Source organism: Myotis myotis, unplaced genomic scaffold (assembly GCF_014108235.1).
Source record: "Myotis myotis isolate mMyoMyo1 unplaced genomic scaffold, mMyoMyo1.p scaffold_m19_p_2, whole genome shotgun sequence".
Classification (NCBI taxonomy): domain Eukaryota; kingdom Metazoa; phylum Chordata; class Mammalia; order Chiroptera; family Vespertilionidae; genus Myotis; species Myotis myotis.
Genome location: NW_023416324.1, coordinates 152,336,819 through 152,362,381, shown reverse-complemented (window position 1 = coordinate 152,362,381; position 25,563 = coordinate 152,336,819). Strand labels below are relative to the sequence as shown.

The 25,563-nt window shown below is 41.9% G+C and overlaps 1 protein-coding gene across 9 annotated transcripts in view; it reads left to right on the top strand.

The window, feature by feature from the left end:
• ZBTB20 (zinc finger and BTB domain containing 20) overlaps positions 1–25,563 on the top strand; it is an 892,970-nt gene that overhangs the window by 186,352 nt on the left and 681,055 nt on the right. Inside the window, exon 5 of one of the 9 annotated variants that reach the window (XM_036352747.1) lies at positions 2,514–2,630. The exons of the other annotated variants lie outside the window; for them this stretch is intronic. The gene's annotated coding sequence lies outside the window, so the exon portion shown is untranslated. The remainder of the gene's footprint in view (positions 1–2,513; positions 2,631–25,563) is intronic. 9 annotated transcript variants of the gene reach the window in all.

The window sequence follows — 25,563 nt, the reverse complement described above, 5'->3', positions numbered from 1 at the left end:
TTAACCCTACAAGAAGCCCAGATGTAATTAACCAAATGGGGCTTAAGTTTTGCAGAAATCTTATTCTTTTGTACTAAATATTCCCTTATTTGTCTTTGGTTACCAAGCTGCTTCTAAACCTTTTTCTTTCTTTCTTTCTTTTTTTTTTTGTGATTGGGTCACATTGCCAATGTAATTTCAGTTCTCTGAAAATGGCCACTTTTAAGGACAGGTTAATTAGATATTTGGGGCACAGTTTTATTCTTAATAAACTCCAGTTTAATGCTAGTGATTCATCTACATCTAGCTTATTAATTTTAGAATGACTGTTGTCTTTGTCACTACTTTGAATCGACAGCCTCTTAATTTGTGTGCTTCAAAGTATGTTTAATGCATGGGAATCTCCTAAAGTCTTCCTAGTATATGTGTGTGTGTGTGTGTACGTGTGTATGTTTACATACATATTTTTTAATTGCTAGTTTAGTAAAGCTAAACTTTAAATTTTCCTTCTTATTGCTAATTGGTGTTCCCTTGGTATACAAAAGACAAACAAACAAACAAAACAACAATTAAAAAACTTGCTGTTGGTGTTTGTATCCCTTGCAAATTGGGCTTCATTGTTCTTATTTATTTAATTACTAGAGGCCCGACGCACAAAATTCATGCAAGAGGAGGCCTTCCTTCCCCTGGCTGCCAGTACCTGGCTTCCTTCTGACACCCGGGACCCGGGCTTCCCTCACAGCCCCGGCTTCATCTGGAACGTCGTCTGGTCTAATTAGCATATTACGTTTTTATTATTATAGATTGCAGGGGCTGACCAGCAGACCCTGAGCTACGGATGAATGGAATACTCAGATACAAAGTTTGCTGTAAAAGAGAGGGCTAAGGGACTGCCTGGCTAAAGTAACAAGACAACCTCAATTGCCTGCCTCATTAGCCTTTACTGTAACAGCAATTTGAGATAAAGTTTATCTTTTAGATACAATCAGCAGGGTAAGTGATATTGGGAGGGCACATGTGTTTGTAATGTCCTTTAAGCAAGGACACTGAAAAGATTAAGCATAAGGATTCCAGTAAATACCCGGGGGTCTGCTTGTGCATGGATTGTTTGGAAAGGTCAAGGAATAATTAGGGGCACTGCCTTCGGCACTCCCCTCAGTCGGAATTCCGATAAAAAGGGTAGGCGGCCTTCTGCACACTTCCCTTTTATCAGAATGTCCTTCTTACAAACTTTCCAACCAAGTCTCATGCTTCCCCGCAATTTATCTTACCCAATAGCTAATGGATTTCCTTTCCTCCTTTGGATAATATTTACTGAACACTTACAATGTATAACCTATCTGGATTTCCCCCTACCAACCCCCATGCCCCATGCCCCAGGTCTTCTACAAGGTGGCCTTCCTTTACTCATTTGAGCAATCTTTTTTTTTTTTTTCATTTAAAAAATTAATGGGTCTTTCTCTCAGATTTCTTTGTTCATTTAAACCTATATGATATACTCCATTTCCACTTTTCTCTTCCTGTATGTTCATGTTTTTATTCTTTACATTTTATCCAATGAAATGTTTGAAGGTAAGCCTTGAGCAACCTGGGTCATTTTCTGTCTTAAAAACACTCCTTTAGGATTGCTTATCCATTCTAATTGTCCTTTGGTGCTCATTAGGGGAAGTGAGAGGTTAGCTACTTCACTTCCTTTGGAGTTCTGGAAGGAAAATAGGTGAGTACTTGTGATTTTTAGTTTTTGGTCTCCTTAATTCTTGTTTCCACATGATTTGATCCCATGCTAGTCAGATATGGGAGTTTGTGAAGAATTTAAGTGAAATGTTGTAATTTCTGGATTATTCATACTATTTCTGTTTATATCTTTAAAATGTTTACCATTTCAAACTTGGAAAAGATATCTAAGTTTTAAAAATCTATAGGGTAAAAACTTCATTATTCTCTGAATAAGAAAAATTCCCCCACTCAAGTGCATGTGTAAATACTGTCTTTCAATAGGAAGCTACCAGCTGATTTTAACTTCATTTTAAAAAATTTATGTATTATACTGCTGCTTGGTTTTGTGGGTAAGGATGGCAGATGAAGCTTTATGAACTGTTTGTCACTATCACACAAAGTGAATCACAGGAAGTAAGAAATATCAGTTAAAAATATTATAAGTTCTTTAGACGAGAAGCTGTGGTTTTTCTTTATTCAATTTTATCTGTAGAATACAGGATCCTCCAAACAGTAAATAATCAGTCAATATAAATTGATGGTGAAAATTCCTAATGGTGAAAAGCCTTGAAACAGTAGCTTTATAATTATATTTGAAGCTTTAAGGAAAAACCTCACTCCTGAAATGCTATTTATTGAAAAGCACAAATATTTGTGTGGAGACACTCAAGTAAAGATGAGTCAATTTTTAGTACATTGTGTGGGGTGTGACATGCCTGAAACTCCATTAATAGCAATGTATGTTGTGTTCTTTTCATTTTTCTAATGAATTTATTATCAGATTAATGGGTTCTCAGAACAGAAAACTTAATTTGCAGAACAAGTTAACAAAGAAGAGGAGTATATATACCAGACATAAGGGCCTCGAAAGCAATTTCTATTGCAGGTCAAGCTCTGGATACAAAGGATACTTGGAACCACTTGCTTCTCATTAGGTATGAATTGAGTTGGTGACCTTATATCTGTGGATTCATTTTCTTTATAGAGGGTGATGTCATCTCCCAGGTAGCATTAGAAAGTGTGTGGTTGTTATAGTGATTAAAAAGCACTATTGGAATGTAGTGGATAGGGGAAAGAGGTGACTTTAAGTTCTACCATAGGTGGGCTGATTACTTAGAAAGGGGTCTTGACCAGTTTCCTAAGCCAATAGAATTATTGTCGAGAAATGCTATTTATGCAATATAGGTATCCTTTATGGCAGTGGTTTTTGAACACATTTTCATAATAACCCGCAGAAAGAAATCCATTTAAATCATGGCTTAGTATACTCAACAGCTATATGAAATTGAAACAAAAATTTCATTTCATAAGACAATAATTACCCTTCCTATGTGTCATGTCTACTGCTATTTTTATTCTATCCTGTGACATTCTATCCCATCTTATCCTATCCTACCTTATCTGTTTTTTTTTTCTTTTAAGTCTACAACCCACTATCTTAATTTCAAGACCATTGTTAGTATACCCTACAGTTTAAAAAACAATGTTTTAGAGATCTTTAAATTTCCTGATGAGTACAGGATAAAAGGCAAAATAACTGAAGAGTTAGTTGCCTGTAATATGACTTAGTTTCCTTTTACCTTAAGCAGAGTTCAAAACCTCCATGTTTGACTATGGCTCAGTTTTTTTTATTTATTCACTTTTTATTATTATCTATAAATTGCTTTGGGTAGTATGGACATTTTAATGATGTTGACCCTACCAACCCACAAACATGGTATGTTCTTCCATTTGTTTATGTCTTCCTCTGTCTCTTTTTTCAATGCCCTATAGTTTTCTGAGTACAGGTCTTTTACCTCCTTAGTTAAGTTTATTCCTAGGTATCTTAATATTTTTGTTGCAATATAAATGGGATTGTTTTTTTTTAGTCTCTCTTTCTGTGAGTTCATTATTGGTGTATAAAAAAGCTATAGATTTCTGGGTGTTAATTTTGTATCCTGCTACATTACCAAATTCATTTATTAAGTCTGATAGTTTTTTGATTGAATCTTTAGGGTTTTCTATGTACAATATCATTTAATCTCTATCTATAAAAGCCTAAGTGACCAAACGACCGAATGACCAGTCGACTGGTCACGATGATATGTACTGACCACCAGGAAGCAGATGCTCAATGCAGGAGCTGCCCCCTGGTGGACAGTGTACTCCCACGGCCAACATCCCATGGCCGTCCAATCTCCCACAGTCCCTCCCCCTAGCCGGCTGTCCAGATGAGCCCTGATCGGGCCAGCTGGCCAACTTCCTGTGGTCCCTCCTCCTGGCTGCCGACGGCCATTGGCCCTGATCACCAGCCAGGCCAAGGGACCCCACCTGTGCACGAATTTGTGCACCAGGCCTCTAGTCTCTGAATAATGACAGTTTTACTTCTACTTTTCCAATTTGGATGCCTTTTATTTCTTCTTCTTGTCTGATTGCTATGGCTAGCACTTCCAGTATTTTGTCAAACAGGAGTGGTGAAAGTAGGCATCCTGTCTTTTTCCTGTTCATAGGGGAAATGGTTTTAGCTTTTACCCATTGAGTATGTTAGTTGTAGGTTTGTTATATAAGGCTTTTATTGTGTTGAGGTATGATCCTTCTATTCCCACTTTGCTGAGAGTTTTTATCAAGAAAGGGTGTTGGATTTTGTCAAATGCTTTTTCTGCATCAATTGATATGATTATGTGATTTTTGTCTCAATTTGTTTATACGATGTATCACATTTATTGATTTGTGGATATTGTACCAGCCTTGCATCCCCGGAATAAACCCCACTTGGTCATGGTGTATGATCTTTCTAATGTAATGCTGGATCCGATTTGCTAAAATTTTGTTGAGGATTTTAGCATCTATGTTTATCAGGGATATTGGCCTGTAGTTCTCTTTCTTTGTGGTGTCTTTATCTGGGTTTGGAATTAGGTAATGCTGGCTTCATAGAAAGAGCTTGGTAGTGTGCCTTCCTCTTGAATTTTTTGGAATAGCCTGAGGAGGACAGGTTTTAGTTCTTCTTTGAATGTTTGGTAGAACTCCCCTGTAAAGCCGTCTGGACCAGGGCTTTTGTTTGTTGGAAGATTCTTGATTATTGCTTCAATTTCATCAGTAGTTATGGGTCTATTCAGATTTTTGATTCTTCCTGATTGAGCTTTGGAAGTTTGTATTTTTCTAAGAATATGTCCATTTAGTAGGTTGTCCAGATTGTTGGAGTAGAGTTATTAGTAGCATTTTTAAAAAATCCTTTGTATTTCTGTGGGGTCTGTTGTTACTTCACCTCTTTCATTTCTGATTTTATTTATTTGGGTCATCTCTCTTTGTTTCTTGGTGAGTCTGGCTAGAGGTTCATCAATCTTGTTTATCCTTTCAAAGAACTAGCTCTTGATTTTATTGATCTTTTGTATTGTTATTTTGGTCTCTATGTCATTTGTTTTCGCTCTGATCTTTATTTCCTTCCTTCTGCTTGCTCTGGGCTTGTCGCTCTCTTTCTAATTCTTTACATTGTATGGTTAAATAATATATTACAATTTTTTCTTGTTTCTTTGAGGTAGTCCTGTAGAGCTTATGAATTTCCTTCTCAAGACTGCTTTCACTATGTCCCATAGATTTTGGATTGTTGCCAGGATGCTTTTTATTACTTCTTTGATCTCTTTAGTAACCCAATCATTGTTTAGTAGCGTGCTATTTCACCTCCAAGTGTTTTGATTTTTTTTCTCATTGTTTTTTTATGGCCCAATTTCTTTTTGGGAGAGGCCTTGTCAGCAGTTCAGGTATAAAGCCTGTCTGCACCCCTACCCTCTGTTGTCATGCCAGTGAGGTTAGAGAAGCAGAGAACACTATCTCAGCTCACTCACAGCACTTAGATCCAAAAACTCAAAGTTACCTTGTGGTATATATATTAGGAACCATGCGGTCTTACGTTAAAATGAAAAATTCCTAAAAGAATTAGGAATTAGGGTTTAGTGAAATGAGAATAAAACACTTTGCCCATCCTTGTCAAAGTGAGTTATTCCTACCAGTAAGCTGTGAGATAGTCACTTGGCATATTGGTCTCTCCCTTGCATGCTGTTGATTGAGGCAGATGAGGGTTAAGTAGTCTGCATATTTTGGTACAGTGTCCAATTTATCATGGTTGTTTAAATTTAACCAAGATTCTTGGCTTCTCAGAATATTGTCAAAATATTGGCTGTTCAGAGAGTACTTTTAAGGACATAGTTGCTGATGGGTAGCTTTCCATTATATCTTAACTTTCTTTATATCCTTCACTTGAAGTTCTTGTAACAATTGAATCAGTTCTAAGCTGAAGGAGGGAAAGGTTAATTTGAAAAAAAGCTTCCCTAGTGATTTTAGTATGTCTTCCTAGAAGAGGATCATTATTTGGTCTGGGATACCTACCCTGCTATCTTAAGTCAGCAGACGACCTTCAGCACATGGTTTAGTAACAGAGGTGAGCTGAGTATGGTCAATTTTCTGCTGTCATCTTCCTGGTCTATGCGTTATTTTCATGAATATATATCCGCCTGTTTGACTCAAAAGGCACAGATTTTCCTTCATTCCTTGCTTTAGTTTTGTTGGCCTAGTGACAATTGCAGAATACCTTGAATAATTAATTAAAGATTTATATTTGGGGGATGAAAGATTACAAGCATCTCTCCTTCCTAGGAGCTGAGTTTGATTACATTTAGGCACTCTTTTGTCAATATGCTGGTTGTTCAGAGATATTGGTCTTATTCCGGTAGTAGACCTCCTTTACTATTAAACCTTTGGCGTGATAAATGGATGTTTTAAATCTATCAATAAAATAAAACCAACACTATTTGCCACCAAACTTTAAAATGAATTTAAACAATTAGGTTTAGTGTGCCACAAAATTTACCTTTTCCTATTTCACTTTACTAGAACCCTCTCCCAGTTATTTTCCATTCATGTTGTTTCATCTATGGAAATAGGCCCATTTCCTCACAAACATGCAAAATAAATGTATCCCCTCCCTCCATTTCTTTTGGTCCCACTTTACCCAGAAACACAGATTATCTAGAAAAGTTGAAGTCAGACTTGGGGTGATGGAGTGACATTTGTTTTTCTGTTTCTCTTTTAGAGCCATCATTTCTGACTTGAATATTTTGACTTATCAGGGCTTTGACCTTCCCTTATAGTGTAAAATACCTTACCTGGAAGACATCTTTGTCAATGATTTCAGACTTAAGTACAAGAGCTAAAACAATGAAGACTTGTCCTACTTGAGTTGGACTGAGTGAAAAAGAAACACAGTGTTTTGTTTTGTTTTGTTTTGTTTTGTTTTGTTTTGTTTTGTTTTGTCAGAGTTCTCGGAGAGTGATTTTCATTAAGTCCATGAGGCCAAGATCAAAAGACGTGCTCAAAGTACAATAGTGCAACACTTAGATTTCAAATCAAGAATTAGGAATGAAGCAAAGCCATGTGGAGGGAAAAAGAAATAAGGTTCTGGCTGGCTGAGCTCTATGAACAGAACTCAGGAAACTATCTTGTTTATATTGGTCCTCAATCACTTGGTACAAGGATAGGTATGTCTGACTTTTAGTTAGAATGTGCAGGTAGGTAGGAGGAGGCACAGCTATCCTGTCTCTGGCTACTGCAATTTAGGAACTTGCCCAGGAGTCTCTGGAGCTGGAGTTGTTAGAATTATTTCACAGTCATGGGGTGGCTCATTGTGTTGGTTACCATGGCCTAGTGAGGGGCTGAATGCTTCATCTCCTAGTGGCAGTAGCACTGTTCACATCAGGACCCACCTGATCTATGGGATAGTTGTGGGATAAAGTGGAGTCCCAGACTTCTACTTGGCAGCCATGGTAAAATTGGTTTTCTTAGGAATGACTATTAGACCTTCTGTGGCAGAGGAGGTTTGTCACCAGAAATGGCAGCTGCAAGTAAAGGAACTTTTGTTTTCCCTGTTCTGCCGTGTCAGCCTGGGCAGGGTCGAATCTACCTAGGTTCATAAGATATTGTTTCAGTCAGAACCCAGTGAAGTTTTCTCTTCCTCTGTTATTTCCTCCAGAGAGTGATTGGTTTCTAATGGTGTATTTGCTGAAGAGTGCACTTGAGGCACCACAAATCTTCTCTTACTTTGGAAGAGACCTTTGACTATTTCACTTTCTTTTATTAAAAAATATATTTTTATTGATTTCAGAGAGGTACTAACTGGGAGAGAGAGATAGGAACATCAGTGATGAGAGAGAATCATTGATTGGCTGCCTCCTGAACACTCCCTACTGGGGATCGAACCTGAAACCCGGGCATGTGTCCTGAATAGGAATCGAGCTGTGACTTCCTGGTTCATGGGCCTATGCTCAAAAACGGAGCCACCCAGGCCAGGCTATTTCACTTTCATTGTTCTCATTAAGTATGCTGGAACAGGCTCTTAAACTCTCTGGTTGTGTGGGTCCTTGTTGACTATAGTCTCAGCTTAATTGATAGCTCTCCAAAGCAGCTTTTTCAGATCATTCTATCTAAAATAGGAACCTCTTGCTAGTCCATAGCACAGTATAGTGTTTACTTCTTTCTTAGCATACATGGCTCTAGGAACTTGTAAGTGTGTGTGTGTGTGTGTGTGTGTGTGTGTGTGTGTGTGTGTGTATCAATAATTGCATTTATATTAAATGTGATTATTGATACGTTTGGATTTGTCTACCATTTTATATTCTGTTCCCTGTTTTCCATTCCTCTGTTTCCCATTTCCTGCCTTGTTTTGAAATTATTTGAAAAAATTTTAATTTGTCTATTGTGCTTTTTACTATATATTTTTGGGTAGTTTTTTTTTTTTTGTAATGTTTGCAATATACATACTTAACTTTTCATAGTATTTTCAGAATCAATATTTTATCACTTCAAGTAGAATGTAGAAATCTTGCCACAGTATAAACTTTTTTACTCTCAAAGTTTTGCATTATTGTTAATATCTATATACATTGAAAACCTACCAGATATTATGTTTTTTTGCTTTCAATTGTGAAACATCTATATATATAAAGAGCCAGGGGTTGTCACATCTGAAACAACTGAACAGACGACCGAACAGGCTGAGTGGGGCAACAAAGCTGGCAGGGGGGTTAGTGAGGGATGACCAAATGACTGAGCAGTAGGCTGCGTGGGGTGACCAGGTTGGCAGGGGGGTTAGTGAGGGACGACCAAATGACTGAACAAGCAGGCTGCGTGGGGCGACCAGGCTGGCAGGGTATTAGTGAGGGACAACCAAACAACTGAGCAGCAGGCTGCGTGGGGCGACCAGGCCAGCAGGGGTGTTAGTGAGGGACGACCAAAAGACTAAACAGCAGACTGTGTGGGGAGACCAGGCTGTCAGGGGGGGCATTGAGGGGCAACCAAATGACCAAACAGCAGGCTGCGTGGGGCGACCAGCCCGGCGGGGGGGGGGGGGCAGTGAGGGGCAACCAGGCTGGCAGGGGGCACAGTTTGTGGCATCCAGGCCGGTAGGGGGGGCAGTGAGGGGCAACCGGGCTGGCAGAGGGGGGCAGTGAGGGGTGACCAGGCCAGCAGAGGAGGATGTTGGGGGTGAGCAGGCCAGCAGGGGGGGCCATGAGGGGTGACCAAGCCAGAAGGGGGGCAGTAAGGGGTGACCAGGCCAGCAGGGAGGGGGCAGTTGGGGGTAACCAGGCTGGTGGGGGAGGCAGTTGGTGGCATTCAGGCTGGCAGGCGGGCAGTTAGGGGCATTCAGGTCGGCAGGCAGAGGCAGTTAGGGGCAATCAAACAGGTAGGCAGGCAGGTGAGCAGTTAGGAGCCGACAGTCCCAGATTGTGAGAGGGATGTCCGACTGCCGGTTTAGGCCCAATCCTAAACCGGCAGTCGGACATCCCCCGAGTGGTCCCGGATTGGAGAGGGTGCAGGCTGGGTTGAGGGGACCCCCGTGCACGAATTTCATGCACTGAGCCTCTAGTCCAGTGGTTCTCAACCTTCTGGCCCTTTAAATACAGTTCCTCATGTTGTGACCCAACCATAAAATTATTTTCATTGCTACTTCATAACTGTAATGTTGCTACTGTTATGAATCATAATGTAAATATCTGACATGCAGGATGGTCTTAGGTGACTCCTATGAAAGGGTTGTTTTACTGCCAAAGGGTTTGCGACCCACAGGTTGAGAACTGCTGCTCTAGTCTATATAATAAAAGCCTAAGTGACCATTAGGGTGGAACAACCAGAATGACCGGTCGTTATGATGTACACTGACCACCAGGGGCAGACGCCCAATGCAGAAGCTGCCCCTTGGTGGTCAGTGTGATCCACCAGGGGGAGCTCCGCTCAGCCAGAAACTGGGCTCATGGCTGGTGAGCTCAGCAGTGGTGGCGGGAGCCTCTCCCGCATCTGCGGCAGCAATAATGAGCAGCGAGCAGAGTGGTAAGGAACAGCGAGCAGGTGGGTGGTAAGGAGCAAGGGGTCCCATACTGTGAGAGGGCACAGGCCAGGCTGAAGGACCCCCCCTCCAGTGCATGAATTTTGTGCATCAGGCCTCTAGTATTTTTTAAAACTCAAAAGCAGAATATTTATTATGTTTACTCATGTGCTTATCATTTCTGTTGTTTTTTCTTTTTTGTAAATTTATCTTTATTGTTCAAAGTATCACATATTATCCCCTTTTTACCTCATTGACCCACCTTCACCTGTCCCCAGGCCTACTGCACTATTGTCTGTGTCCGTGAGTTCTGCATATAAAATGCATATAAGTTCTTTGGCTAATCTTCTTAATGTATAATGTTTCTTTCTGGTATCCTTTTCCTTCTATCTGGAGAACTTCCTTTAGCAATTCTTTTAGAGAACTTCTCCTGGCAACAGATTTTTATTTTTTAGTTCCTTTTTCTCTGACAAGGTGTTTATTTCACTTTGTTCTGTAAAGATATTTTAAGTGGGTATACCATTTTATGTTGACAGTTCTTTTCTCTCAGCACTTTAAAAAGAGTTGTGTCATTTCCTTTTGGCTTTTATGGATTCTGATGAGAAATCCACAGTCATTTGAATCATTGTTCCCCTAATGTGTGATTTCCTCTGGATGCTTTCAAGATATTATTTCTTACCTTTAGTTTCCACAGCTTCCTTTTGATGTATTTGGACTTGGTTGTTTTTGTTTTTATTCTATTTGGAGTTTTCTATACTTCTTAAATCTATAGGTTAATGTATTTTACAAAATTTGGGAAGTTTTCAGCCATTATTTCTTCAAAAATTTTTTCAGCACTGTACTTTTTCTCTTTTTCTTCTGATCCTTTGATAACATGAATGCTAGACTTCTTGTCCCACAAATCTTTGAACCCCTTTTTATTTTTCCTCTTTGTTCATATTGGATCATTTCAATTGATATAACTTAAAGCTCAGTGACTCGTTTCTTTGTCATCTTCATTGTTATTGAGAGCATACAGTGATTTGTTGCTCTTGTTTATTTTTTTGTTTCAAGACTGTTCCTTGTTGGAACAATTTTATAAGAGCGAATTTAAAATCTTTGCATATAATTTCAACATCTGTCTCATTTCAGTGTTTGTGAGTGTTAATTATCTTTTCTCATGTTTGTTGAGATTTTTCTGGTTCTTCATATGCCTAGTAATTTTGGTTGTTTTCTGGACATTTTTAATATTATGTTATGAGATTTTGAATCTTATTTAAATTCTGTGGAGAATGTTGGTATTTTTGTTTCGGCAGGCAATTGATTTGGTTAGATTTAGGTCATAAGTTACAAGCTGCCTTCTGTGATTCCTATGTCAGTTTTATTTTCAGTGCTTGTCAGATTTCTCCATGTGTACCAGTGGCCAGTCTTGGACCTGTGTGCTGGTCTTTTAATTTAGTACGTAATTTCTTTTGCACACTGATTAAAAACAGATCCATGTATGTGCAGGTCAGGATGAGCCCAGAATTTTATAACTTTATGGAGTTACTTTCTTAAGCTCTTTCTCCCCATGATACAACTGATATTTTTTAGTTCCCTAGAGTTTTCCTTTGTGGTCCTCCAGTCAATAAGCTGAGGCTTAATTTACTCCACTCTGATGCACATTTCTGTTACTGTACCCATGGAATAAGTTGTGAGAGGACAGAGAGAAAAACATGAAAGTAATGATACTTCACCAACCCTCTTGTGACCACAACTATAGGATATATGCACCCCTATGTTCATAGCAGCACAATTCACTAAGATTTGGAAACAGCCTAAGTGCCCATCAGCAGATGAGTGGATTAAAAAACTGTGGTACATCTACACAATGAAATACTATGCTGCAGTAAAAAAGAAGGAATTCTTGCCATTTGCAACAGCATGGATGGAAATGGAGAGCATTATGCTAAGTGACATAAGCCAATCAGAGAAAGATAAATACCACATGATCTCACTCATTTGCGGAACAGAGTGAACAACATAGATTGATGAACAGGAACAGATTCAGAGACAGAGAAGCAGCAATCAGACTGTCAAACTTCAGAGGGAAAGTAGGGGAGGGTGGGGGTAAGGGTGAGAGATCAACCAAAGGACTTGTATGCATGCATATAAGCCCAACCAATGGACACAGACAACAGAGCATGAGTGGGGGGGGGGCAGTGGGGGGGGATAAGGACACATATGTAATACCTTAACCAATAAAGAAATGAAAGATTAAAAAAAAGATTTTTATTGATTTCTGAGAGGAAGGAAGAGGGAGAGAGATAGAAACATCAATGATGAGAGAATCATTGGTTGGATTCTGGGGATCTAGCCTGCAACCCAGGCCTGTGCCCTGACTGGGAATTGACCTTCTAGTTCATAGGTCAGTGCTTAACTACTGAGCAACACCAGCCAGGCTAAGCTGTTTTTAATGAAATGTTTTCCTGCAATAAAACATACATATAAAAATGGGCAGAAATCTTAAGTATATACCTAGGTGAATTGTTGAAAAGTCAACATACCAAAGTAAGCAGTACCCAGATCGAGAAACAAAGCATTGCCATACCACAGAAGTCTTCTCATGTCTCCTTCCACTCCTACTCCCCCAGGATAACTTATCTATTACATATAATAGATAAGTTTTGACTTTTTGAGTAATATATTAATAAAATCATGTGATATATCTTCTTTGCTTATGTTTGTGGGATTTATTCATGTTGTGTTACATCTATGTGTAGTTACAGACTTTAAAATACATTTTTTTGCTTTGTAATATTCCTGTGTATGAATATATCACAATTTTGTTTTAAGCTATTCTTCAGTAGATGGACATTTGGTCATTTATAGTTTAGGGCCATTCTAAATAGTGGACATTCTAGTTCAGCAATCGCCTCATGGACCACCAGTCGTCTGTGGACCACTGGTTGGCGACCCTGTTATTGCATGTTTTGTGGTATATGTCTAAGTATTTCTGTTGGATATATACCAAACGATGATAATGACGATGTTCAGCTTTAGTCAATACTGACAAAAGTTTCCAAAATTATTATAGCTATTTCTTTTTTTAAAGTGTTTTTATTAATTTCATAGAGAGAGAGGAGAAAGAGATAGAAACATCAATGATGAGAGAGAAACATCCATCAGCTTCCTCCTGCAGGCGCCCTACTGGGGATCAAGCCCTCAACCTGGGCATGTACCATGATTAGGAATTGAACAGTGACTTCCTGGTTCTTGTGTCGATACTCAACCATGGAGCCACACCAACCAGGCAGATTATACCAATTTCTACTCTTATTATCAGTACCAGGTGTACTGATTAATAATGTGGATTTTGCAATCAAAGAAAACATGATAATTTCAAGAGAAACATAAAAAGTGCTTTATTCAAAGTAATGTCCATCGCTAGCTACACATTTCCCCCATCTTTCAGGTTATTTGTGGATACCGTCCCTATAGAACTTTTCTTGTTTTGAGGCAGACCATTCAGAGGCCCAATTTTCCACTTCTTCGTACATTTTGAAGCGCTGCTCAGAAAGTGCATGTGCCATCGATCAGAATAAGTGATAATCTGAAGGAGCAAGGTCTGGTGAATACAGCGGGTGGGTTAATACTTCCCAGGCAAGATCTTTTAATGTGTCTTTAACTGGTTTTGAAGTGTGCGATGGTGCGTCATCATGAAGCAAAATTACTTTGCCGTGTCTTCTGGCCCATTCTGGTTGTTTTACAATCAAAGTGTTGTTCAAATTGATTATTTGTTGTTCGTAGTGATCATATTAACAGTTTTACCTGGTTTTAGAAGCTCACAATATACCACACCTTCCTGATCCCACCAAACGCAGAGCATTGTCTTCCTTCCGAAGTGATTTGGTCTCACTTGTTGATGGTTGACCTGGATCAACCCATGATTTTGTGCATTTGGGATTCTCAAAATAAATCCACTTTTCATCACCAGTCACAATTCGATGCAAAGAAGACTTTCTTTCGTGCCGTTGAAGCAACATTTTACTGATGTCCATTTGTCTTTTGTTCAGTTGATGTGGCACCCATTTTCCTTCCTTTAAAATCTTTCCTATTGCATGTGAACAATTGGGAATTGTTTGCTGATTAATGTTTAATCTTTCTGTAAGTGGTTTTTTAGTTTGACACGCATGTTCATCCAATAATGCTTGTAATTGTTGGTCTTCAAACTTTTTTGGTTGACCTGGACGTTCTTTATCTTTCACATCGAAATCATCTCTTTTAAAGCGTTTAAACCAGCGTTCATAAGTATTGTGAGATGGAGGATGTTCATCATAAGCCTCCCGAGTATACGATAACTTTCAGCAGCACTTTTCTTCAAATAAAGTAATTAAAACTTTCCGCAAATGCTCTTTTTTTTGGCACGAAATTCGACATTTTTAAGTGTAAAAATATCTATGATGTTAACACCTTCAGAAAATTTGACATAAGAAGTTTTGAAGCTTCCTGTCAATACAACAAAATAACATACATATCAAATTGCATGTATATCAACATATGTGTAACTCCATCTGTTGAAAAAAATCTGCATTATTAACCGGTATACCTGGTATATGAGATTGTCAATTGCTTAGTATTAGCTGCCTTTTTAACTTTAGCTTTTCTTGTATATGTGGCATGGTAGTCCATTATGGTTTTAGTTTGTATTTTTTAAGTCACTGATGAAATGAAATATCTTTTCATGTGTTTATTTTCTGTTTAGATATCCTTTACTATAATGCATGTGTTGAAATTTATTGCTCACGTTATAGTTGGATTTGTTACTATTTCTGTTATTGAGTTGTAGGTGTTTCTTTATATAATGTGAATATCAAATATGCATATTACTTCTGTCTTCTCTTACTCTGAGACTTATCTTTTCATTCTTGTACTAGAGGTCTGGTGCATGAAATTCATGCACGGGTAAGGGTCCCTAGGCCTAGGCCGGCGATCAGGGCCGATCAGGGCCTTCCTTCCCCCGGCTTCTGGCTTCTGGCTGGGCCTTCCTTCATTCCGTGCTGCCCCCTGGTGGACAGCACATGTCATAGCAAGTGGTCAAACTCTCAGTCCGTCAAATCCCTTAGGGAACATTTTGCATATTAGCCTTTTATTATATAGGATAATTCTTTCAATAAGCAATTTTTTTCCCATTTTTATTAACTTTAGTTTATCATTCTCTTATTTTATACTTAGTGCTTTTTATATTGTGGGTTTTTTTTTGCTTATTTGCATTGTTTTTTTGTTTTGTTTGTTTGTTTGTTTTAATTCTTTATTAGTTAAGGTATTACAAATGTGCCCTCATCCCCTCCATTAGGCCCCCATCCCCCCCCCCCCGACTTATGCTCTCATCCCCCTGTTGTCCATGTCCATTGGTTTGGCATATATGCATGCATACATGTCCTTTATATTGTGTTTTAAAAAGAAAAACCTCTGTCTACCACAAGATCACGGAGACATTTTTCTTTGTTATTTTCTTGAAATTTTATTGTTGGCATTAACATTTAGGACTCCATTACATAGATTTCGTTTCTTTTCGTGTGGGAGTCAACTGTGAGTTGAGGATTGGGGTGGATAGGATTCATTTTATTTATTTGTTTATTTTTGATGAGGTATCTAATTGATCTAGTAGCATTTGCTGACAATTTGTCCTTTCCCCAGGTACTTCAGGAATATCTTTATCATAATTCAAGTACTTACATATTTTTGGGTCTACTTCTGAACTCTATTCAGTTGCATTGGTTTATTATTATACTTTTATTAATAATACATTGCTATTGCTAATTAATGTGTATTTAGAAGTGTTATACCTGGTTTTATAAATCACTCAGATTTGTTCTTTTTTTCTATAGTTTTGGTTATTCTTGGTATCATGTTTCGATCAAAATTTTGGAGTTTACTTGTCAGTATCCACAAAATAAAATTTTATGGAATTTTGATTGCAATTTTATTTTGGAAAAACTAGTATCCAATCTATAAATGCATTATATTTACCACTTATTTTAGTCTTCTGTAATTTTTCTCAGGGTTGTTTTACAGATTTTTTATGCAGAGGACGTGCATACTTTTTGTTAGATTTATGCCTGGTATTCAATTTTATTTTATGATCTTGTAAAGGATATTGTTTTAAGCTTCATTTTTAAAATGCCTGTTGCTAGTGTATAAAAAACCAACTCATGTATATATATTTTTTCACCGTGTAGCCACAGATCTTGCTATATTCATTTATTATTTCTATTAGATTCTATGGTTTCTTTTAGAGTTTTTAGATGTCAATAATTACAATTTGATGTCTAACTTTCCATTCCATATGTGTTTATTTTTTACATCTTTATTGAGATATAATTGATATGTAATACTGTAGAAGTGTAATTGTACAATTAATGATTTAACATCTTTTTATTTTGTGAAATTATTACTATAGTTGGGTTAGTTAATACCTTCATAACCTGACGTAATTATCATTTCTTTATTTTTTACTTTTTATCTTTTTTAGTGAGAAAATTTATGGTCTGTTCTCTTAGCAACTTTCAGGTATACTATACAGTACTGTTATGTTAAACCCCTATAATTTATTTATTTACTTATTTTAAAATTAATCTTATTGTTGAGATTATTAAAGATGTCCCTCTTTTTTCCCCCCATAGCTCCCCTCCACCTGGTTGCACTCCACCCCAGGCCCTCACCACCCTATTGTCTGTGTCTATAGGTAATGCATACATGCATATAAGATCTTTGTCTAATCTCTTCTTACACCCTCCACACCCCTTTCCTTCTGAGAATTGTCAGTCTGTTCCATTTCCATGCCCCTGATTCTATTCCATTCATAAGTTTATTCTGTTCATCAGCTTGTTTATTTGTTTGATTTTTAAATTCAGTTGTTGGTAGATATGTATTTGTTGCCAATTTGTTGTTCATGTTTTTTATCTTTACCTTCTTTTAAAGAATACCCTTCAGCATCTTATAACTTTTATAATACTGGTTTGGTGGTGATGAACTCCTTTAGCTTTTTCTTGTCTGTGAAGTTCTTTATCTTACCTTCAATTCTAAATGGTAGCTTTGCTGGGTAGAGTAATCTTGGTTGTAGGTTCTTGCTATTCATTACTTTGAATGTTTCTTGCCGCTCCCTTCTGGCCTGCATATTTTCTGTTGAGAAATCAGTTGACAGTCGTATGGGAACTCCCTTGTAAGTAACTAACTGCTTTTCTCTTGCTGCTTTTAAGATTCTCTCTTTGTCTTTTGTCCTTGGCATTTTAATTATGATGTGTCTTGGTGTGGTCCTCTTTGGGTTCCCCTTTCTTTGATTTCTCTGTGCTTCCTGGACTTGGAAGTCTATTTCTTTTACCAGGTCGGGGAAATTTTCTGTCATTATTTCTTCAAATAGGTTTTAAATATCTTGTTCTCGCTTCCTCTGGCACCCCCATAATTCAGATGTTGGTATGCTTGAAGTTGTCCCAGAGGCTCCTTACACTATCTTCATATTTTTGGATTATTTTTTCTTTTAGCTTTTCTGGTTGGGTGTTTTTTGCTTCCTCATATTTCATGGAGATGAGTGAAATTAAACCTGGGCCCATTATAATAGAACTATACAAGAAACCCACTGATTTTAAAAGAAAGAAATGATAATTACTGACCAAGAAACCACTTTATCTTCATCTACATCAAACTTTGCACAAGGAATGACCCTGCCATGAATAACATGGAACTTCTGTGAATTTTATCATTCACTAGAAACATCGTAGCTCTGTGTAGAATCCTCTCCCTTTAGGCAGGAAGCAGGCTGTGCCAGGCCAGTGGGCCAGAGGGAGCCCACTGCAAAGCTGTAGCACAGAACCCATGTCCAGCACATCACTGACATGTAAGACTCCTTTGGATACAGGCTTATTGTAGGTTTTGAAACATGTTTTTACTTTTCTATTGATTGTTCAGTTAATATTCTCTTTTCTAATTGACCACTACTGCCCTCTTTCTGGAACAACACTGTTGTGGGTAGGATGTGTTCATCTTCAAACTTATTACAGCAATAAGAATGTACTAGAGTTTACCTGTCTGTTCCCTTCTGCTCCACTATGCTCTTGGTTTTTTGAATTAATGTCAATCTTTTGGCTGATGTGGGTAGGATAGTATGAAACTGCTTTGGTGAGTCTGGACCAGTTATGCTGTCCAAGAAGTAAATTTCTAGGCTGCTCCTCTAAAGTGGCCTAAGTTCATCTGATCTCATCCTTTTCCTGCTTAGAGTGTGCCTTGGCCAGATCAATATCCACATGGGAGTGTTCCCAGGTTGTAGCTGTGATTTTTCCATATGACAAGATTGTTTCTGAAAGTGAGCATATTTTTGGTCATGTTGATTTGCTGTTCTTCTACATCATATTGTTATTCTTTCTGATAGTGAATCTAGGGTTAACACAGAACCATCTCAGAATAATTACCAATTTTTAGGTGGGTTAATAATGTCTTCTAAATCATTTAATCTAAAAATAATTTGAGTCAGATGCTAATAAGATACTTCAGGAATAACTGCTGTTTTTCTGACAACTGATTGTGAGACCTGGAAACCTGCATACCTCTTATAGCGATGAGTATGCAAAATTTGGAGATACTCTATTTTTTTTTTTACATAGGTAGATAGGATTGCCATTTATTTTCTGTTTATATATATCACCATTCATCCATATGGAAATATGCAGGTCATTAACTTGTTATAATTTGACTATTTACATTATTTTTGACTTAATGGGGCATAAATAAAACTTTCATAGTATACACAAGGTGCCTGTTTGATACACAGAACATTAAATCTGCAGTGGGCTTTCTGTGCGTCAGATGTAGAGCTCACATATTTAATAGCACTACTTTCAATGACCAGTGCTAGCACGAGGGGAATGTAGTGCAGTACTTGGCTTGTTTTTAAACTAGTGTAATAACCTGTCATACTGTTCAATATGTTTGCTTTTTAAAATAAGTAACCACAATTAAGTTGTCCTAGCCCTTGCACTTCAAGAGATCTAGTCTTTCATTTGTCTGTTGGGTCAATTCCGTTTACTGAGATGGATATCAGAAACTTTAGGAGCCTGAAAGAATTCTCAGCAAGATTTAGTCTGGTCTCTCATCTTGATTAGATTAATTTTAAAATGGTTCCGTCCACAATAGCTGGAGGGGATGAGGAATTGCCTTAAATAACTTTATTATTCACTCAACTCTTAAGACTGTGAGTTGTCAGCCCCTCAGACTGTAAGTTCCTCAAGGGGCAAGAACCACACTTTTCTCCACGTCATGTAAACTGAGGTGCAGGGCAGCACTCTGTACCCTGCGGGACTCAGGAATTTTGTTTGATGTCACTGACAAAACCCAAAAAATTCTCCCTCAAAAAACCTGTTAAAATGTAGCAAAACTGACATTTTGTTCTTTCTCTTTTCTCATAGACCGTAAGACATGTATATCAAAGTAGTAATTTATATGAAGCATCTGCTACTGTTCACTAAGTATGTTTTATTTGAACTACACATGCTTTTCATCAGTATTAAAGAAGCTTAAAAAAACAACCTAATATGCAAATTGTCCCCTCGGGCTGTCCTTCGACCGGGAGTTCGACCGCTCGCTATGACATGTGCTGACCACCAGGGGGCGGTGCGGAACATGGCACGCGTGAGCAATGCAGCACTGGCAGTGAGTGGCAGTGGAGGCGCTGCTGGCCCCGATGGGCCCCAATGAGAGTGGGACCACAGCAAGATGGTGGAGGAGGTGAGCGGGTGGCGCCAGGCCAAGGCAGGTGCGAGCGTGGGCCCGATCGTCCCACCAGTCACCCCAAAGACAGCGACCAGTGGCAGCAGCAGGTGGCGGGGCTGCCGCCCAGCTCCCAGATGCTGAGTGAGCCAGGCAGGGGACCCAGGCCCAATCAGTCACCCTGCAGGCAGGATGGTGGAGCAACTGAGGGAGCGGCACCAGGCCAAGACAGGGTGCCAGGTGGGGCTGCGGGGCTGCGAGGCTGGGGGCTCGAGCTGGGGCCCGATCTCCACAGGCCAACCCGAGGGACCCCACCCATGCATGAATTCATGCACCGGGCCTCTAGTCTCTATATATAAAAGCCTAACTGACTGGCTGACTGTTGAACCATTTGACTATTCTACCTGTTGCTATGATGCACACTGACCACCAGGGGGAAGATGCTCAACACAGGCATGGAAACATGGAACAGACAGATGAATCTCAGAGGGAAGGCGGGGGAGGGGGAAGAGATTAACCAAAGTTATTATATGCATACTAGAGGCCCAGTGCACGGATTTATGCACTGGTGGGGTCCCTCAGCCTGGCCTTCAGGGATTGGGCCGAAACCAGCTGTCTGGCATCCCTTGAGGGGTCCTGGATTGCAAGAGGGTGCAGTTCCGGCTGAGGGACCCCCCTGGTGCACGAATCTGTGCACCGGGCCTCTAGTATTGAATTAGTTCCTTTTGATTCTTCAGTTTGCTGAGTTGGTTGTGTGTGTGTGTGTGTGTGTGTGTGTGTGTGTGTGTTTAAATCATGAAGGGGCATTGAATTTTATCACATATATTTATGGAGCTATTTGAAGTTGTAAAGATTTTTCCTTTAATATATTAATGTGGTAAATTCAATTATTTTTTTAAAAATATTAATCCACCCTTGCATTCCTAGAATCAACCCAACTTGCTGTTGATGTGCTATCCTTTTTTTAAAAAAAAACAAATCCACACACACAGGGAACTGAAATGAGTTTCCCCTTTTTTTTAAATATATTTATTGATTTCAGAGAGGAAGGGAGAAGGAGAGAGAGATAGAAACGTCAATGATGAGAGAGAACCATTGATTGGCTGCCTTCTGAACACCCCCCACTGGGGACCAAGCCCACAACCCAGGCATGTGCCGTTGGCCGGAATCGAACCTGGGACTCTTCAAACCACAGGCTGACGCTCTATCCACTGAGCCAAGCCGGCCAGTGCTCCTTATATTTTTTTAAAGATATTTCTGTGCAGTGAAGGCCTGGGGAGAAGGTGGGGGTAGAGAGGAGGGGATTTATTGAGGTGGGAAGGTGACATTTGAAATACTTTCAACAACAAAGATTGTAAAAAAATAAATAAAGTATTTCTGGGTAGAAAAAAGATATGTGTACATTACATTCAATAGATAGATTGGCTTGTAATATTATTTTTAAAATCCTTATCAGGTTTTGTTTGCACAGTCCTACTATTTTCATACAATGAGTTGGAAAGTATTTGGGTTTTTTTGTTCATTTGTTTGTTTGTTTTTCTACTCTTGGAGTAATTTGTGTAGGATTAGTGCTATCTTTTTTTTTTTTTTTTTTTTAGGTACTTGCAAGAATTTACCTGATTGGGCCAGAGCTGGCTTCTGGCTTTATGGAAAGGTTTTAAATTAAATATTCAATTTGGGCCAGAAGTTTTTCTTATGGAAAGGTTTAAAATTAAATATTCAGTTTTTATTTTTATTTTTAAATATATTTTATTGATTTTTTACAGAGAGGAAGGGAGAGGGATAGAGAGTTAGAAACATCGATGAGAGAGAAACATCAATCAGCAGCCTCCCGCACACTCCCCACAGGGTATGTGCCTGCAACTAAGGTACATGCCCTTGACCGGAATCGAACCTGGGACTTTTCAGTCTGCAGGCTGACGCTCTATCCACTGAGCCAAACCGGTCAGGGCTAAATATTCAGTTTTTAAAAAGATATACAAAAAGATATACTGAAAGAGACATGCTAAAATTTCCTATTTTGATTGTGAATTTGTCTTTCTCCTTTTGTTCTCCTGGTGGCCCGGTGCACAAAATTTTGTGCACTGGCAGGGGGGGGGGGCGGTGTTGTTCAGCCCCACTTGTGCCCTCTCACAGTCTGGGACCCCTCGGGAGATAACGACCTGCTGCCTTAGGCCCACTCCTGGGTGGCAGAGGGCAGACCCAATCCCTAGGTGCCTGCCCCGCAGCTCCTGGTCAGGCTCAGAGCAGGGCTGACTGGGGAGTTGGGGCGCCGCCCCCTGTCATGCACAGAGCAGGGTGGATCAGGAGGTTGCGATGCCACCCTCAGTCACGCTCAGGGTAGGGCCGATTGAGGGGTGGGGGGGCCGCCCCGTCACACTCAAGGCAGGGTCGATGGGGAGGTTGCGGCTCCACCCCCTGTCACGCACAGAGCAGGGCAGATAACGGGGTTGTGGTGCCACCCCTGTCACAGAGCCGGCCGATAAGGGGGTTGGGGCGCTGCCCCCTGTCATGCACAGAGCAGCGCCCATCGGGGGTTGGGGCTCCGTACCCTGTCACACACAGAGCAGGGCCGATCAGGGGGTTGGGGAGCCTCCCCACTGTCACACACAAAGCAGGGCCAATCAGAGGGTTGGGGAGCTCCCCCCTGTCACTCACAGAGCAGGGCCCATCAGGAGGTTGGCGAGCTCCCCCCTGCCACACACAGAACAGGGCCTATCAGGGGGTTGGGGAGCTCCCCCCTGTCACGCACAGAACAGGGCCGATCAGGGGGTTGGGAAGCTCCCCCATGTCACACACAGAGCAGGTCCTATCAAGGGGTTGGGGAGCTCCCCGCTGTCATGCACAGAGCAGGGCCGATCAGGAGGTTGTGATGCCACCCTCAGTCATGCTCAGGTAGGGCCGATTGGGGGGTTTGGGCACCGCCCCCTGTCATCCACAGAGCAGGGCCGATCAGGGGGTTGGGACACTCCCCCCTGTCATACTCAGGGCAGGGCCGATGGGGAGGTTGCGGCTCCACCCTGTCACACACAGAGCAGGGCCCATGGGGGGGTTGGGGTGCCACACCCTGTCACACACAGAGCAGGGCCAAACAGGGTTGGGGAGCTCCCCCTTATCTGGCACAGAGCAGCGCCAATCAGGGGGTTGGGGCACCTTCCCCTGTCACGAACAGAGCAGGGCAGATAGGGAGGTTGTGGCCCCGTCCCCTGTCACATACAGAGCCGCAGGGCGATCAGGGGGTTTGGGCACTGCCCCCGGCACGCTGCTCCAGGGGCCAGGAGGCCTTGCTGCTCCGCTGATCCCGGTGCTGGGAGGCCTCGCTGCACCGCTGATCACGGTGCTGGGAGGCATATTACCCTTTTACTATATAGGATAGAGGCCTGGTGCACGGGTGGGGGCCGGCTGGTTTGCCCTGAGGGGTGTCCCGGATCAAGGTGGGGGTCCCCACTGGGGTGCCTGGCCAGTCTGGGTGAGGGGCTAAGGGCCGTTTTCAGGCTGGCGGGTGACTGAAGCTCCCAGCCTCTCCTTTTTTCCTTTTTTTTTATTCTTGGATTTATTTACCTTCTTTAGCTGTCACTGGAGCTGAGAGCCGGCTTTAGGTCAGACCTTGGCTGGTAAAAGCAGGTTTCTGTGCTTTGTTTACCTTCTGTATTTGAAACTGTGTTGCGACTACAGCTCTGAGATCCCGGCCAGCTGAAAGCAGGTTTCTGGGGTTTTGTTTAGCTTTATATTATAACAATGTTTCTTAGAGAGCAGCTCAGAGCCCAGCAGCAGCAGGCCGGGAAGGTTGGCTTCCTCCATCACTGGAGCAAGCAAGCCTTCTGTTTGTGTCAGTAGCCTGGCTGCCGGCTGCCATCTTGGTTGGCAGTTAATCTGCATATCGCCCTGATTAGCCAATGGGAAGGGTAGCGAAGTTACAGCTAATTACCATGTTTCTCTTTTATTAGATAGGATTGGTTTTTCCTTTGTAAGGTTCTATTATAAATAGTACAAATTTAGAATGGTAATATCTTCCTAGTAGATTAGTTAGTACCTCTTTTCATCCTATCTAATAAAAGAGAAACATGGTAATTAGCGTACGACCACTACCCTTCCCATTGGCTAATCAGGGGGATATGCAAATTAACTGCCAGCCAAGATGGTGGCCGGCAGCCAGGCAGCTTGAAACTAACATGAGGCTTGCTTGCTTAGGTGACGGAGGAAACCAACGTTCCCCGCCTGCCTTGCAGGCCTCTGAGCCTGCAGTATGAAACATTGTAATAAATATAGAAGCTAAACAAAACCCCAGAAACCTGCTTTCAGTGAGCCGGGCTCTCAGAGCTGGAGTTATACATTGTTTCGATTATAGAACCGAAACAAACCAGATACCTGTTTTCAGTAGCAGAGGCCTCAGAGCTGGAGCCAGAGCTAAAGCTGGCCCAGAATAAAAAAGAAAAAGAAAAAAAGGAGCAGTTGGGAGCTTCAGTCACCTGCGAGCCTGAAAACAGCCCTCAGCCTCTCACCCAGACTGGCCAGGCACCCCAGTGGGGACCCCCACCCTGGTCCAGGACACCCTTCAGGGCAAACCAGCCAGCCCCACCCATGCACCAGGCCTCTATCCTATATAGTAAAAGGGTAATATGCCCCCGAGCACCCAGAACAGTGGAGCCGCGAGGCCTCCCAGCCCCGGGATCAGCGGAGCCAAGAGACCTCCGGGCACTGGGATCACTGTGACAGGGGGCAGCGCCCAAACCCCTGATCGCCCTGCGGCTCTGTGTGTGACAGCGGGCGGGGCCACAACCTCCCTATCCGCCCTGCTCTGTTCATGACAGGGGAAGGCGCCCCAACCCCCTGATCAGCCCTGCTCTGTGCCTGATATGGGGTAGCTCCCCAACCCCCTGATCGCCCTGCGGCTCTGTGTGTGACAGGATGCGGCGCCCCAACGACCCCTCCCCGCCATGGGCCCTGCTCTGTGTGTGACAGGGTAGAGCCATAACCTCCCCATCGGCCCTGCCCTGAGTGTGAGAGTGGCGGCGCCCCAACCCCCTGATGGGCCCTGCTCTGTTGGTGATAGAGGGCGGCGCCCTAACCCCCTCTCCCCCACAGGCCCTGCTCTGTGTGTGATTGGGTAGAGCCATAACCTCCCCATCGGCCTGCCCTGAGTGTGAGTGTGGTGGTGCCTTAACCCCCTGATCGGCCCTGCTCTGTGGGTGATAGTGGGCGGCGCCCCAACCCCCTGATCCGCCCTGCTCCGTGTGTGACAGGGGGCAGTGCCTCAACTACCCTAGCGGCCGTACTCTGTGAGTGACATGGGGGAGCTCCTCAACCCCCTGATGGGCCCTGCTCTCTGCGTGACAGTGGGGAGCTCCTCAACCCCCTGATCGACCCTGCTCTGTGCGTGACAGGGTAAGGATCCCCAACCCCCCGATGGGCCCTGCTCTGTGCGTGACAGGGAGCAGCGCCCCAACCCCCTGATTAGCCCTGCTCTGTGCATGCCAGGGGGTGGCTCCGCAACCTCCCCATCGACCCTGCCTTGAGTGTGACAGGGGGCAGTGCCCCAACCCCCCAATTGGCCCTACCCTGAGCATGACTGAGGGTGGCATTGCAACCTCCCAATCTGCCCTGCTCTGTGCATGCCAGGGGGCGGCGCCCCAACTCCCCAATCGGCCCTGCTCTGAGCCCGACCAGGTGCTGCACCTAGGTATTGGGCCTGCCCTCTCCCATCCAGGAGCAGGCCTAAGCCAGCAGGGCGTTATCTCCCGAGGGGTCCCAGACTGCGAGAGGGCACAGGCCAGGCTGAGGGACCCCCCCTTCCCCCC